Here is a 16,289-nt window from a genome sequence, read left to right as displayed (position 1 = left end):
TTGCTGTCTGCGCTCTTTAATAATGCAAATGTTTTCTTTTACTTTCCCTTTTTAATTTAGATGAGATTGTTTGTCATTATTGCACTGGTTAAGAAATTCTTTAAGAAGATCTAGACGAAGCAACGTTGTTGCAGCCATTGTAAGTCGGTGAAGTTCATATGCATTTATTTGCAATCTAAGCAAGTCCGGCAAACTTACATTTTTACAAAACTTTTAATAACCGCTGAAAGTAAATCTTTATATTTTGGCTACTTATTATGCCCATCACCGAATTATGAGGGCTATACTAATTTCGTCAAAACGTTTGCAACGTCTAGAAGAAGTCTTCAGAGATACTACAAAGCATATACATTCTGGACCAGTATCAAATTCTGAATTGTTTGATAACGTTTCTTATAAACACTCTTCAGGCTGCAAAAAGGAAAGGAAACTCTCGAATTTAAATTTGGCAGCAACATTGTGCATTCTTCTTGTGCACCGGTTACTATTGAAAAAGATCTAAATCGATGCAAAACACTTCCGTTGTTCAAAAGGAATTGGGGTCTTTCCTCATTACAGTTTAGTATGTTTCTACACAATGGTTTGCCTTGTGTTCGATGGTTTGTTGGCTTGCAATCGAGTCTTGCCAGAAAACTTACACATTTCAGGACCGCAACCATATTATTAAAATTTAGATTAGACCCCTTACTTTCAAATAATCTACAATAGCGCGATCGATATCATTAATAAGAAAATTTCCCTATGATGAAAACGCTTCGATAGGCAGAAATTTAAATATCTGTTTTCGTTAGTCATGTGAGCCACAACAATATAGGTAGATGATAGACTCATTTTGCATCTTGCTATTCATTGCCCAAAGTTTAAACTGTAAATTTCTACCCTGGGATCCAGTCCTCTTGTGACACGTGCCTGACTTGTGAACAGAGTTGCAGTTGTTATTCGTTAGTAGAGTTGGATGTTTGTGTACATATCTATAGTTATGGAGACTAGGTTTTATGTTTTAATTAAATGCGCATTTCAGAGTAATCACTTTGAATTAAGCTCGCTGCGTATCCTTATGGCGTATGCATATTAAGCCCCATTTCTCTTTTAAATATTACTTTAAAAAATACCTTGGAACTAATGGTTCCTTGTTGGACTTAATGGGAAATTGTCTCCTGCTGCTTTTTCATTTCTTGTATGTTCTTTTTCGCTTTAGTTTAAGCAGCAGTGAAATTGAAGCGGATGCTTGGCAAACAATTAAAACTGATTCCAGTAAGAAGTTGTGCATACAATTCGAAATCTAACCATTATTCGCCAAAGAAAGGCAATCACAGGGATCAAATACAGAGGTTTATCTAGTGACATGCAAATAACTGCTGCATGCTATTCGAATTGCATTTCTTTTCTTTCATCTTACAATATATTTCAGCTAACTGATGAAACAAATGTGAAATCACAGGCGTTACAGTCGACTGCATTCGTTCCAAATATGACATGTTTATTGCAATAATCTGCTGGTAAAAGATATTAGATAAAAGGAATATCAAATGAAAGCATGAACCTTGTTTTGTAGATAATTAAGCACTACTTTAGCTTGTGCAACGGCACAAGAACCCACCAATAGCCAGTCAAAGCAAAAGCTGTCATACAAATTATGATAATACGTTATAATTGATAATGGCAATGATTATTGGATTTCAACACCATTTAAAAGATTTTTTGAAATGATTATATCGAATGGAAATGCGTCAGCTGCGAATGCGTGTCCATAAAAGCTAGCAAGCAATTGATAAAATGTCTGCACAACGAAATATTTAGGTTACTGAGTGTTCATATTGTAATTGGATTTTCCAATTATCACATTGCCAAGGATTAGTTGTGCAAACACAACGCAGTTATTGCTTGATCAACTTATTATATAAAAAAAAAAAAAAAAAAAAGAAGAAGAAGATAATTAAATATGGAATGCAAGTTAAAAGCATGCATTAAAAGCATACATTGGTACATGCCAGAATGTATGCAAATATGAGGACATAAACAGAGAACCATTTCAGGATTAAACAATAATGTTATGTAAAAACAAGTAAGAAAATTATATTCGGTCATGACCGAATCTTTCAACATCGTTACCCTAAAAGAGAAAAAAAGATAAAAACAACTAAATTTTTATACCTTACAATATCGGTTGATAGCAAGTGAATTTTCTATTTTCATAACAAACATGGCAATGTATGTAGCCTATGTGTTGCACGTTAGGAGCAACAAGCAAACGAATACGAAAAGCAAACATATTCACACTTATTGTTACATAGACATGTGGGCGTTGTAGGCGCCTTCTTTCAAAGCATGTTTACAGCCGTGAGATCGCACAAACGGCCAGACGGATAAACGAACAGACGGACAACCGGATAAGCGAACAACCAGGCGACGGTGCTTAAATCGATTCAGAATTTGATGCTGATGAAGAATAATATATACCTTCTGAAGTTTCTGAAGCTTCCTTCTGGACGTTGCAAACGTTTTGACCAATGAATATATCGCCCATTCTTCGGTGAATTGTTATATAAAACTGTTTTTCATTTTTCTTTTTTTAATTGTGATTTCTCGCTCTAATTAAAAGATTAATAAATTATTGAAATTTAATAAATTTTTGAAATTCAACCAAAAATATTCTGGCAAAATTATTTTGGCAAACCAAAGTATAATATTTACTTTGAAATACATTTTAAGCATTTTTCGCCCAGCTAAAGAAAAACTTTTATTTGTCATACTGTAAAATTGATATCCAGTATATATGTTTTGCCTAAAGGCATTTCTTCTACCTTCTCTCAAGCCTATATATATATGTACAAACTTTCGACAATACGTTTGTATTATAAAAGTACTTTAGTTGTAAGATGTCGTCACCTGATGGCATTTTTGAATTCAGTTTAAGTTCCAGACACGCACACACACACACACATACAGCGTAACATAAGCGGACTTTTTTTTTTTACACTTTTCTCTATTCCATCGGCAAACAGTAGTTATTTGCAAGTATAGCAGCACTTTCTTTAAAGTAAAAATAGAAAGAACAAACGAAAAAGAAAAAAGGGCAAAAGAAAACTTTTCACTTACTTTTCAAAACTGTTCGTATAAGTTGTTGACAGCGAGGGCGTGTAAAGCCAACTTCTATACATACGCGACTAACACGCAATCCATTTCAAAATGAAAATCTCGGCAGCAAATAAACATCTATAAAATATAATTGTATAAAGAAACCATTTCTCTGGAGGAATTTTTTCTATGGAAAGTGGAATGGTCGCGATCAGTGGCGTCCCTGCCTAAAAGACTTTACAGGGTGCCCTTCATACGAAGCATTCTTTTTATACTTTCTGGCATTGTTTACTTCTTCAGTGAACAAAAGCCAATAACTAAATAAGGAAAATCTTTTCAAATCCAATAAAGGTGTAAAGGAGTTTTTCAATAAAGTGTTCAATTTAACGAACTTTTGTGTGTTTAATATAAAATACCAAACCAATGAATATATTTCAGGTAATCAAATTTAAAACAGATTTCTGATGGGGATCGCAAGGGTAAAAATATTACGGCTGTAGTATCATAAGATGTCAAAGAAAAAAAGGTTCGATCGTCCATAAGTTTCCATACAAACGGTTCTTCTTAAAATTCCTTCATCCAACATAAGCATTAATGCCAACAAGTACAAAAGCATGCGAAGGCATCATTATTGGTTCATATGAAATACATAAAAACAAATTTGTCATCCAGGGTATTCAAGTGGAGAGGTCTCTCTCTCGACATATAATATTGCGCGAGCGTTTTAGGGCAATACGAATGACCCTTGAGTGGGAAAATGCTACGCCGAATGAAATCCCTACAGTAATCTTATCTCTAGGATAAGATATTTTGATTCGTTCGGCTTGTTTAGCGAGGAATAGATAAAACAATAATGTCATCCCTAGCAAACAGCAGTTGTTACTGCTTATATGACTTTTCGTTTTATTTGTTATACGGCGGATTTTTATTGTCAAAATTCATCACTTATTGTCTAAAAGAGACAAAGAGTCCAGCAAGTAGGCATGGCATAAATTTACAGCAGATTTTAAGAGTAGCATTGATTGACTGTGTTTCGGTGACAATCTTAAGGTTAAATACTACATTTTTAAAGGCCACATTACTGACTTACTACACAAAATGAACTTTCACTATTAAATGGCCAATCAATAAACGTGTTTCTGTCAGAAGAGATATTCAGCTGCAGCAGCAATCAAAATATGGACCCCATTAGCAAGGTACAATGGCTTTCTGTTCGCAAGTGACTTCGATAGAGTCAAAGATCATTTGTGTTATTCACGGAGAACATAAATGCACGCCACACCAAAATTGTTTAATATGTCCGTGCTTCCAGCCGGTATATTACTTAAAGGGATTTTAGATGCCAAGCACTTTGTACTTTGCCCATATAAAATACGACAGAACTTTCCATCCAAACTAATATACATGTAGCACCTAGAATTGATCACTTTGATCAAGAAAATATTTTTCTCTACCTGTACTTAAATGTAATTTGCCAGTGTTTTGAAAACTTCAATTTTTAACAATCACAGCTTCATGTGTTTTGTGATCCATAGAAAATATATTTCAATCAAGGGCGTGTTTTATTTATTAAACTGATTTTCCTAATCCGGTCGACGAAAGTCTTGCATAAAAAAAGATAAATAAAATACTACGCACATCTATTAGTGATAGCTACGTATGGAAAATATATTGACAAATTTAACAAGCATGTGCTTGAAGTGCCCGAAATCATCGAAATCATTCCCAGCGTAAATGAGATAATTGAAACAATATTTGAATATATCTTTTAATTTCATTCACAAAGTTTGAATATTATGGGCACCATAATAAAGATCTATCGCTAAATGTTTGCGCTAACATTTTTTACTAATACCCTAAATGTAGCGAACTCAGCCGGGACGATATCTTTTCTATTTGCTTGTTTGCATAGCCAAAATCACTTGAAGGAAAAAATTTTGGATATGGACCCAAATAAATCCAATCGGCCTAAATGTGCGAAAGACTGGATATAAATCCTGGAGCTAACCTAATAATAAGGAAAACATCAAAGTCCACTCTGAAAGCAATCAAATAAATTTTGAGCAGTTTGAACTTAAGAATCAAATACTCTACGAAAATTTTCGTGAATTTTCGTAAGCTAACTCATATCACACACACATATTATTATGCTACATGACAAAATAGAGAGGACGGGCCATATAGAGAGCCAAGAGAGATATCTCCTATCGTTTGCTTTGATTTTCTTTTTCTTTTTTGTTTATTTTTGTTCTAATTTAAAGCTTATAATGATATATTCCAACCCAACACATCGGTCTATTTAATGATCATTTCATGATTAATTTAAGTCCACAAGTGCTGAAGAGAAAATTGAAAATAATTAACATTTCTCTTTATGGCAAAACTTTAAATTAACAATCTCGTATTATGACAGTTTTGATGTTAGTCTATAGATGGAAAATATTCCCTTAATAAACAAAAATTTTACAACCAAATAGGAAAAGTTTACATTATTCCATAACTGAATACATGCAGATTTAGAAACTAACACCGGCTGCGTACATTCTGTAAGGATAATGAAATTGTTAACAATAATGATGAATATAAAGTTGAAGGAAATTCTAGTCTCTAACGTTACCCCTCGAGTTTTTGAATTAGTGTCATTTTATTTTGTTAGGTTCGCTTTTGTGCACATATTTAACTACACAATATGCTATAAATGTAAATGGATTTCTATAGAAATATATTATATAAAACACGGTGAACACGGTCTGTGTTAATAGTTACAATACAAAGGAATGTAAAGACATTTCAATGCTTTAACTTTAAATATGAGTATCGTAAGTACAATCGTCAACGGTATTATTGTAAGGTATTTGATAAGGTTTAATCAATATTTCCTTTCAGAAAATTTGATTTAATTAAATTCTTATCGGCATTTGTCAAATATTTTCGAAATATTCGACAGCATATATGAGGCTTTATAAACGATACACAAAGTGCAGGAAACATTAATCTATAACTAATGAATTCTATACGTTGCTTGACAAAGTAAATTCCTTTCCCACACTGTATTGATTTATGCGAGAAACTAATAAATTTCTGAGACACTGAGCTTTTGATTAAAATTTCCTAAAATCAATCAAAATTTTTAGAGATTTACGTTCTGTATTGCTTTACTCATTTCAAAGTTTATTTTGATTACGCTTGCTTAAGAATCAATATATTGAATAAAATTAGAAAAGGAGCACACAGACATTAAAACGTTCGCTTCAAGATAAATTTTTTTTTTTTTTGATTCAGATCAGTTGACTGCGTACTTTCCAAGAGAGACTACAAGAAGAGCGATTAACTAGATAAACTTCATGCATCAGGACCCCTGTAAGCAGTTTGAAGTCTACACCTATTAGCTTGAGGTCTTTTTTTAATAATCTAATGAGCCTTACACCAGCGAATACATCCTGGAATACATGTAAGCATAGCTAAATGTCTGCATCAGTTACCACAGCTTCCAACATAGTAGCAATTATTCCAACTTGAGAGTCGGAACAGCCTTTTGAAGACATATGTGTCTAATTCAGTGCAGAAGGCATCGATTTGCTATATATTAAAGGTGTATTTTAATTTATCCTTAATTGCGTACGGAACCATTTTTACACTATATTGTGAATGTTGACCTATTGGTGTTTTATTAATCAGTTAACTGTGTCGATCTCTTTGGAAAATGAGCATTCAAATTGCGTCGCAAAAATTTAGCGATGACGGATATACTCGTTATGAGTAGGTGTGTGTTAATGAAATAACTTGACAAATGACGCACATTATTATTGCAGATATGCATTCTTAATTATAAAATTTTATAAGGAAATCGGACAAGGATGGATGGACTGATCATAACGTATATATTTATCACACATAGCTAATTAACTTAAACACTTTCGAAGGAATCGGTCTAACGATCGTAATTTTTTCTATAGTTTTTCAAAAAGTTCGGAAAACACTCGTTCGAAAACTTTCTCAATAGCAGTTAGTAACCGTATCATGGAAGAAATACTTCAATTTTCAGCACAACTCTTCCCTACTGCATGTTCATCGTTAAATCTATCTTTTAAGAAAACTATAAATTTTGACTTAGAGTGGCTTAATGTGGCCCGAACAGACTCAGTCAATTATCGTTAAGACTTTTAGGGGTAATGAAGTGATCAAACTTATTCGGTGTTAGCATTTTTTAAAGCGCTAAGCATTTATTTTGTATCTACAGACAACACTTTTAAAAGACAAGTAGAGCAGTTGCTGATAACTAATTTCATTATATCAGTTCTTGTGGCAATGAAGGACACCCGCACGAAATAGGCAATATAGGCGAGGCGGCCATATCTAAGCCAATTCCGAAATTTCATGTTAATCTAGGATGCTAGGAATTTTTATTTTTGATTGCAATTAATGCAGCGAAAAATAGAAACGAAAACTTTTCAGTTTTTTTAATGTCCTTGCATTTAAAGTATTGCTCAACAATTTTAAAATATTTGAAAAACAAAAGCCTACCTATGGTATAAAGTATTTATTGCTGTCAATTAAATGGATAACTTTACATAACAGCGACACTTTACCGTTAGTAACAATTTAAATTTATCATTAGCAAAGCGTTTAATACGTTTTATAACAACCATTTTGTAAATGCACGAAATCCGAATACCAAACCATTATGCATTGGCCTGCGCTGACATCAAGTGATCCATTTTGTAACATTTCTCTTTATCCGTCTGTCAACGTGCGTTTTATAGTATAAAGTGTAGTAAAACGTTTACCCTTGTATCAGCATTCATGTCACAGACGAATCGTTCGCATTACTATCATCATCATTTAAGATTATGATCTCTGTGTTCTATAAAATGTTTATACATGGTGTTGAAAATTACTACTGTTAAGCTTATTACACACGGTGTAATTAATCAAGTAGAAAATAAAAATTTCATTACCTTTCATTCTTTAATGAATTCTTAAATGATTGATTGCATCGTAAATATTTTTTTCAGCAATGTTTTGAGATAAATTCCTCTTATTATTTTTTACTCCCTTGTATAATCTGTCTTTTCGCCGGTAATTGTAATACACAAGAAAGTTATATTCACTTTTTCCTTTGGTCATATGTTACCTCAAGCAAAAAGATTGTAATGAGTAACAAATAAGCAAATAATCGGACAAAACCCGTCTTTGAATGCTCTCATCATTTCGCTTAATACAATTCTTTACTAAATCCACTCATAAAATGTACCTCTTTTGCATATTTATAAAGAGCTACACTTCAGTGCAATTCTAACCGGGGTCGAAAGAGTCCGAAAATAAGCCTACGTAGAGAGTAGAGTATAACAAACTTGTAACCTTTTTACTAGGTCGAGCTGAGATATTTCTACGCTAAACATTCAAATACTCTTAATAAGTTTGGATCGCTTTAGGCGGGATTTTGAGCACCCTCCAATATGCGTTCTTCCATGAAAAGTATGTCTTTTCGTGAAAATAATGTCAAATATTTTTTTTTGTGTTATGGCGAAAATGAAAGAATAACTATATTAGGCGAAGGGTGTAGTGTATCCAATAATCGAGCTTGCCTTGGTTTAATATGCCCACGCACCACGAGTGGTGTAGGCTATAAAAGAGCCAATAATACATTACAATACATTAAGCAAAGTGGTGTAGGGTATTTGGCGGCACCCTTGGCCGACTGTAATGTTCGTACTTATTCTGCGTTCATCTGTAGCTTCTTATCTCCATTCTAGCAAACGTAAAAGCTCCAAAGAGGTAAGCGTAAGCATACCTGAGAAAATTCGCACAGAACTTCTCATTAATTATTTGTATTTTTACACCATATGTTTGGCTATTTATGCTGGGTATAAAAATTGCCTAAACCAATTAATTTCCCTTTTGAAGATATTTGTAGAGTTTGAGATGGCATAAGATAATTGGAAGGTGGGGCGATTTCCACATCGTTTGCGATTAATTTCACATCAATGAATCAATTTTGCTTATACGGACTAAACAGTCATAAGTCGTTTTTATAATGAAGTGATGATTGTATGGAAACTGTTTTCTGAATTTATAGTAAGAAATGACTGGGGTAGGGGAAAAGCATTGCTAGCAAAAAAACTCCCACTGCAAAGCGAACTAAATTTCAACTAATCCAGCTGCGAGAAGCTCAAGCTAAATCGACAGACAGAAGTAAATCGTAAAGACAACACTGTGCATTCCCAAACAATAAGGGATGTTTTTTTTTTTTTATTAATGTTGTAACAAGAATCGAAAGTGTGTTAACAGCTTCTATGTACGATGAAAATATTACGCTTAAGAAAAATTAATGCCTTCATGTTTCCAGCAAATCCTTGAAACTTGAGCTTATCTCAGTTTGTTCATTTAACACACGTTATATATAAATTTTTTGTTTTTGTTAAATATTTCATTTGCTCAACATAAAGTTTGTAAATATTATACCATTATAGCCACAACGTAAAGAGTTTAGTTTATGTTAAAACTAATTTTACCTTGTAATCGACATCATAAATATATAAAACTATATTTAAGAATTTTTAGTTCTAAACTATCAACATTTGGTTGCGACAATCGTCATAGTTCTTGGCAAACGCCATATTTTATATTTCGCAAAAATGCTCTTCTCTTTTTCTATATATCGGACGATATTCAGAATCATCGGAGTTTCACACAATTCGTGTTTTACGAGAAAATGAAATAAGACTTTAGTTGTTTCATAAGGCATTTCTGGAAGTTGACTTCCCGCTTGATGTAATATGATACAGAGTTTTTCACTAATGTCACTCTTCACTGAAATGCGTCCCCACTAACGCAATTCTTTTTCAGATTATGTTGCATTAGCTTATTGTAATGTCTTGGCAAATATTTGCAGCGCTTTCAATCCCCATCAAAAAAAAGTAAATGCAATCCTTCTGCATTGTATACACTAAAGAAGCAGTCAATTTTTGTGAATATAAATTCATAAACTCTCCTTTTAACTGTTTCTTTCTTTTTTCGTAGCAAAGTAAGTCAAAAGTGACATGACAACATGATTTCGAAACGAAAATTTTCATTCAACTGTCTACGCGATGAACTTACTGTGGCACGTGACAACTGTTTATTTTCAGATCTAAAGGAAACGCGATTGAAACGTTTGGTCATGTTCAGCCATGCATTGATCACAAGGACTAAGTCTTGGTAATGTTGCATTTTTATCATATGCAAGGCATTCGTGAACGTCTTCTTTTTCAGCTGCAATATTATCATCACTCTTTACGCCCTTCCATCAAATTGCGTTCTAAAGATTGTGAGATTTAGCAACGCTTGCAGTGATTATTAAATCGTCGACCAAGAAATTATCGTAAAATATTTGCATAAACCGCATAATGTTGTTGCACCATAAATAAAGAGCAGAGTTTGACTTGTTCGATAAAAATTTTATAAAAAAATTGTAACGGATTTTATGAAATAGAAACGCTTACTTCGAACGAATAGTAAAAAATATTTTATTTAAGATGTTGTCCATCTCTGTAAAACCATCTCCCAAGACTGACGCACAACTGATATTTGTGACTATTCACAAAAGCAACTCACTTTCTATTATTGTAATAAGAGGGGAGATCTCAGTCAAACAGGCAGTAACTCATCAATTAAAATATTTCTTAATCGGAAGAAATAATTCGCATAGCGAATTAGAAAATTTCATCTCAGTGCGGCAAATATGTTTACGCTCCATTTTATCATACGGGACTAATAGTCATCATATTGAAAATTCATGATAGCATGACTTGTGGTATATTAAGTTATTTCTTGAACTTAGTTACAAGGTTTGTTATTGGGCACGTTTTCTAGCGATTGTGCGAGGCGATTCTCAGAAATAGAGCACCATAGTCATTGGGTTTATTGTCGATGTTAATAGTGCTTAATCTGCATGTGATTACAGTCGCAATGCACAGATTTTTCATCAGCCCTCATAACGCAGCTGCGCTCTCCTTCTTGTAAATTGTTGCTGTAATCAAAACTCCCAAAAACAGGTTGTACGGCAGCTTATACTAGTGCATAGCTATACGTAAAATACTATCTCAGCAAGCAGTAGTTACAGCTTAAGAAATGCTTACGGTTATGAATACGGTAATGTCATGTCTTAAAGGAACGATAAACCATTATTTCCACAACGTATAAATGTTGGGAAATGGAGTTAAAAAGAGCTAGCGAAAATGCGATTCACTTATCAATAATTTCAGCATCAGCATTAGTTCGATGAATTCCCCCGCTAGGCAGTTTTGCAAGTTTGCTTCGATGCCTTTGCATTGTTCAACCTCTTGTGCTTTTCGTAATAAGTAAATTGTAGTGTTTAGCGGTTCGCTCACTGTCTTTAGAAAGCGGTACCTGTTTTCGCCCAACCAAACACATTAGCTTAGAAAAGTAACCAATTTTTATACGCAAGTTGTACAGAACTAAAATTTATAAAAAAAAGTATTGAGCGCAGATTTTTCAAATTTTTGTTATCTATTGAGGGATGTATGCAATATCTGCTTCGTGTATTTAGGAAAACCACAATTAAAGTTCCAAGGTTAAGTTTGAGTTAAGACTATTTTTGTACATCTTCTGAATCGATAAGCAACAAAAACCATACATGTGACGTTAATACAAACGTGTGTCATAGGTTAAATAATCTCGTAACATTTTTGTCATTTTTGTTTACGTTGCCATATATTACTAAGCCATCTTGCCTTTCGCATGAATTGAATTGACTTCAAAGCATAGTATTTTGTTGTTTTTTTTTTTTTTCAAATATAATCCCATATATTTCATATAATTCATATTTCTTTTTGCTGACATACGCCACAAAGACCACATTTTCGGAGATGTCAAGAACAAGTGAAATACAATATTTTTACAAACAAACATTTAGTTTGACCAAGCCATTGGCATTTAGCATTTTATGCGGTTACTTGTCTAAACAAATACTATTAAATACAATTTTACGCATATAACAGCAAAGGGAAAGAAACAACGAAACTAATGCTGCTGCAAAACACTAAATACATTTATGTTACAATCCATAAAGTTCTAGTTGCTACATTTAAATGCACCGTTATAAACAAGACAATAGAAAGTGTTTAAATTTGTTTTATACAAATCTTTGACACAAGCCAGCTATAAATTCTTATTAATATTTATTTGATTTTATATAAAGCATTACATTACAATAAGCATGTATTAGTACAGTTAATAGTCCGACTTAACATAAAACAAAAACATATAAGAACATTATAGTCGGCCAAGGCCGACCATTAAACACTCTTCAATATATTGTCTAACACAATTTTTATTTTTGTATGATGGATCAATTTTCATCACCTATTAAAACTTAGACTTTTCTGCTCTACAAAGGTAGGTAGGTAAGATCCAAAAAATATTTCCAGATGGTCCAAATTTGATACAATTAGTTTTTTTGTATTGAATTATTATCATAATAAAATTTTCATCATGAAGCATAGAAAATTGTATCTTTTTGTCGTATGAACTTGAGTTTTTGTTATATAAGTGGAGCTTCAAAAATTTCTCCAACCGGTCCAAGGTTTTCATGCCAATTTAGAATGCTGAAATACTAGTTTTTGGTCACTTTTGCCAAGAAATTTTGAAAATTTCAACTTTTTCTCCATATAACGATTTTTCAGAATAGTGCGTTATATGAGGAGGGGTCAAGGATGTGCATCGATCCGAACCAAAACACGTCATTTTAGCAAATGTCATGAAAATATCTCAAAAATTGCGACCTATTTCTGGAACACAAATTTACATGGGCAGACATCAGACGGACCAATGGACAGACAGGCTTAGATCAATTCAGCTTATGATTCTAAATCGGTCGGTATAATAAAAGTTGGGTCCACCTTAAGCATTTCTACGTATTACATACATCCGCACTAACTTAATATACCCCGTATCACAAATGTGTTAGGGTATATATATATATGAAATTCGAAACGAAACCAAGCAGAAACAATTAAAGAGAATAACAAAAATCGGTCAAAAGTCAACGTTCTTTCCTTTGCATAATAATTATATTTAATCCTTAGGTCAACTTTGAACGAAATGTCAAACAAATTTTATTGACATTACGGCTAAAACTTTTAATGTATTATACATTAGGTGTACAAATATATTAACTCTTTCTGCTGAAATGAGTAAGTACGTAAAACGTAATTGACGAGTTAAATTTTTCCAAAATTTCAGACATAGATAACTTAGATATTGGTGTTTGAACGATCGAGACATCAATTGTTTACAAGCTTCGTATATCAAACTTTATAGAGATGGATGGCATTTATGAAATCGCCTTTTCTCTGTTTTTCAACGTATTAAAGGTGATAAAACGCATCTCAAGCTAGAGAAATGATGAATTTAGATTAGAGTGAAAACGCAGTATGTCACAAAATCGTTCGAAAGTCGGTTGCGACGCTGAAATTCGCATATGTCTGTCCGTCGCCAACAAAACCAACCAAGGAAATAATTTTTTGCTTTGGGCTGCCTCAGCTACCTCATCCTGCATATTTACCAAACATGACCCCTTCCGATTACCACTCATTCATATCTATACAATTATATTTAGCAGGTCAGCGGCTCACAGAAGTTGAGGATGTGCGAAATCACGACGATATCCCTAAGCTACCCGATAAACGACATAACACTATAGCACAAGTGTATTTTATATAAAGTTATTTTATCAAGAAACAGAGCGATTTTTTTGTACATCTACTGTATACAATACAATGTATACAATTTTTAATAAATAATAATATACAAATATCATACATACATATATAAGTTTGTTGTAGTGGTTTACATGAAATAGATAGATAGCCATTTGTAGAAAGATGATGTTCTTTTATTGACATACATCTTGGACATTTGTGTACATATATTCATTTTTGTTTCATATACATGCAGTTATATATAAATACACGCACAATTTGTAAGGAAAATGTAAAACTAAATAAACATTTTTGGTTAATAAATATAAAAGGTACAAACGTTTGACAAAAACAAAAACCACATAGATAAATAATAGCATTTCAAGTATAAAATAAGAAAAAACTATGTAAAACTATGTAATATCTATGGTTTAGAGCACATTGGACTGGTCCTTCTCTTGTTTAATTTTATTATTTTTACTTTCAATATCCCATATTTTCAATCTCTTATTATCTCTTATAAACATATCTCAATATCTTATACAACATTATAGAAATAAATTTTACGTAAAAGAATACATCGAAATATATATAAGTGTCCGTCGTATAGTCCGATTAATTCGCGGCATGCCATATCGAAACCGCGTTATATGAAATATATGTTCCACTCTTTTACTCTTTTTTAAATGCGTCTCGTTTGCGAGTTACGCATGTCGCACCATTCTGAGAACGAGCACCAACATTTTTTTTTTATTTTTCTTTCATTTTTTGCTGATTTGAAAAAAACTCTAGCAGAGCATGTACATATTCAATTTATTGAAATCGTGTTATACAAATCGTAAATTTTATTGCCTGTATATCGAAGCGATGTTTTTCAAGTACCAGGTTACAGAATGGACGCCTGTATTTCAAGTAAGCTTCTGATATAAAACAAACCTATGGTTATAAGATAATCTAAGCATAATGGAACTGCTTGATGTATGGCTAATTTTAATCGTTTTAACACCATTTTTCAATATAGACTTTTCCAACAATATCCGACAAAGGTGTAGAATTTTATAGAATTTTACTCTCTGCCAGAATATATTGAGAGAAGTTCTTATCAGTTCCTCGGTTCCAAGTTGTTTAGGTGAGGCCAGAACTCTGATCACTGAAACGAGAGAATTCACGACCAAGGAAAATCTCATTCACTAATTGAATTGTTTCACAGTACATACGAAATGCGTATGGCACACAGTACGTATGAAATGCAAAACCATCTGGTTGAAACCAGATGTTATTCCCATAAATATCATTGAATTTATTCTGGAATAACTGGCTAGTCGAGCATCAGTAGCAGTGGTTGCTTGAGCAGCCTCCTATTCGAAGAAGTATGATCCAATCATGGCTGCAGCCCCGATATACACACCAAATAATGACATGTTGCGGTTGCCTCAACGTATTTTAAGCTGCTTGATTTTTTAAAGAATAAATATATAGCAGGGTTTTCAAGGGCATCATTTAAACAGATTTAGTTGAGTACATCCATCACAAAAAGAGATGCTTTGAAGAAGCTTTATAAATCTTAATAATTATGAATATGGACTTTCATGGAAACTTCCTTACTATTGCAGACAAAAACAATGTCGAAATGATCTAACGGAACATCACTGATAAAACCTGAAATAATAAGATTTGCAGCTGTATTCTTAGCAACATCATAGGTACGCATCACAAGTCACGATCATCTCTCTCCTTATTTTCCAGTTTGACGAACTCAACAAACATGTTATTGGAGCGTTTTCTTACAATTATTTCCTCAGAATACCAAAACTGATGCAAAATCAAAACAACAACAGTAAGAATATTCATTGCTTTCCGTTATGACTAGTGAGCGATCATAACGCCACAATACCTCTCCACTTAAGTATTACTATTTTCATGAATTGAATTTTTTACCAAACCAACCTTCGCCTTAATTGCATTTTGACTGTAGATAAAACTTTTACATCATCTTGTTTTTCTGCACACGTGGAAAATTTTCTCTTTTATCCTTGAAAAGTAGGAGAAAGGTCAAATTTGACAAAGTTTAATCCGTTTTTTTAATTGATTTAAAATGTGCATGACTTTGACCTAAAGATGGATATAGAAAAGTTGTGAATATAAAATAAATAAAACAATTTTAAAACAATAAAGCCACAAGACTATATATTCGCCTTGCAATGCCACTTCCAGCGCAAGCATGAAAATAATAAGAATGTTTCAACATTTTCTTAACCCTAAGAATATAAATTTGACTTTATCAACTTTTTTCTTTTTTTCTATGATAGCTTACATTTTAAATCGTATTGAAGTCTGATTCCATCATTTTGTTTGAGTTTTTAAGTTTAGCACAAAAAGCGCACAATTAAACCATTTCGTCTTATATTATATGCTTTTATGTAACTTGCATGTTCGCGCAAAAACTTGTAATCGATATTTCAGCCATTTCCGTATCTTTTATAATGCTCATATTCATCACTCATCTTT

Source organism: Glossina fuscipes, unplaced genomic scaffold (assembly GCF_014805625.2).
Source record: "Glossina fuscipes isolate IAEA_lab_2018 unplaced genomic scaffold, Yale_Gfus_2 26, whole genome shotgun sequence".
Classification (NCBI taxonomy): Eukaryota; Metazoa; Arthropoda; class Insecta; order Diptera; family Glossinidae; genus Glossina; species Glossina fuscipes.
This window is presented reverse-complemented; position numbering follows the sequence as displayed.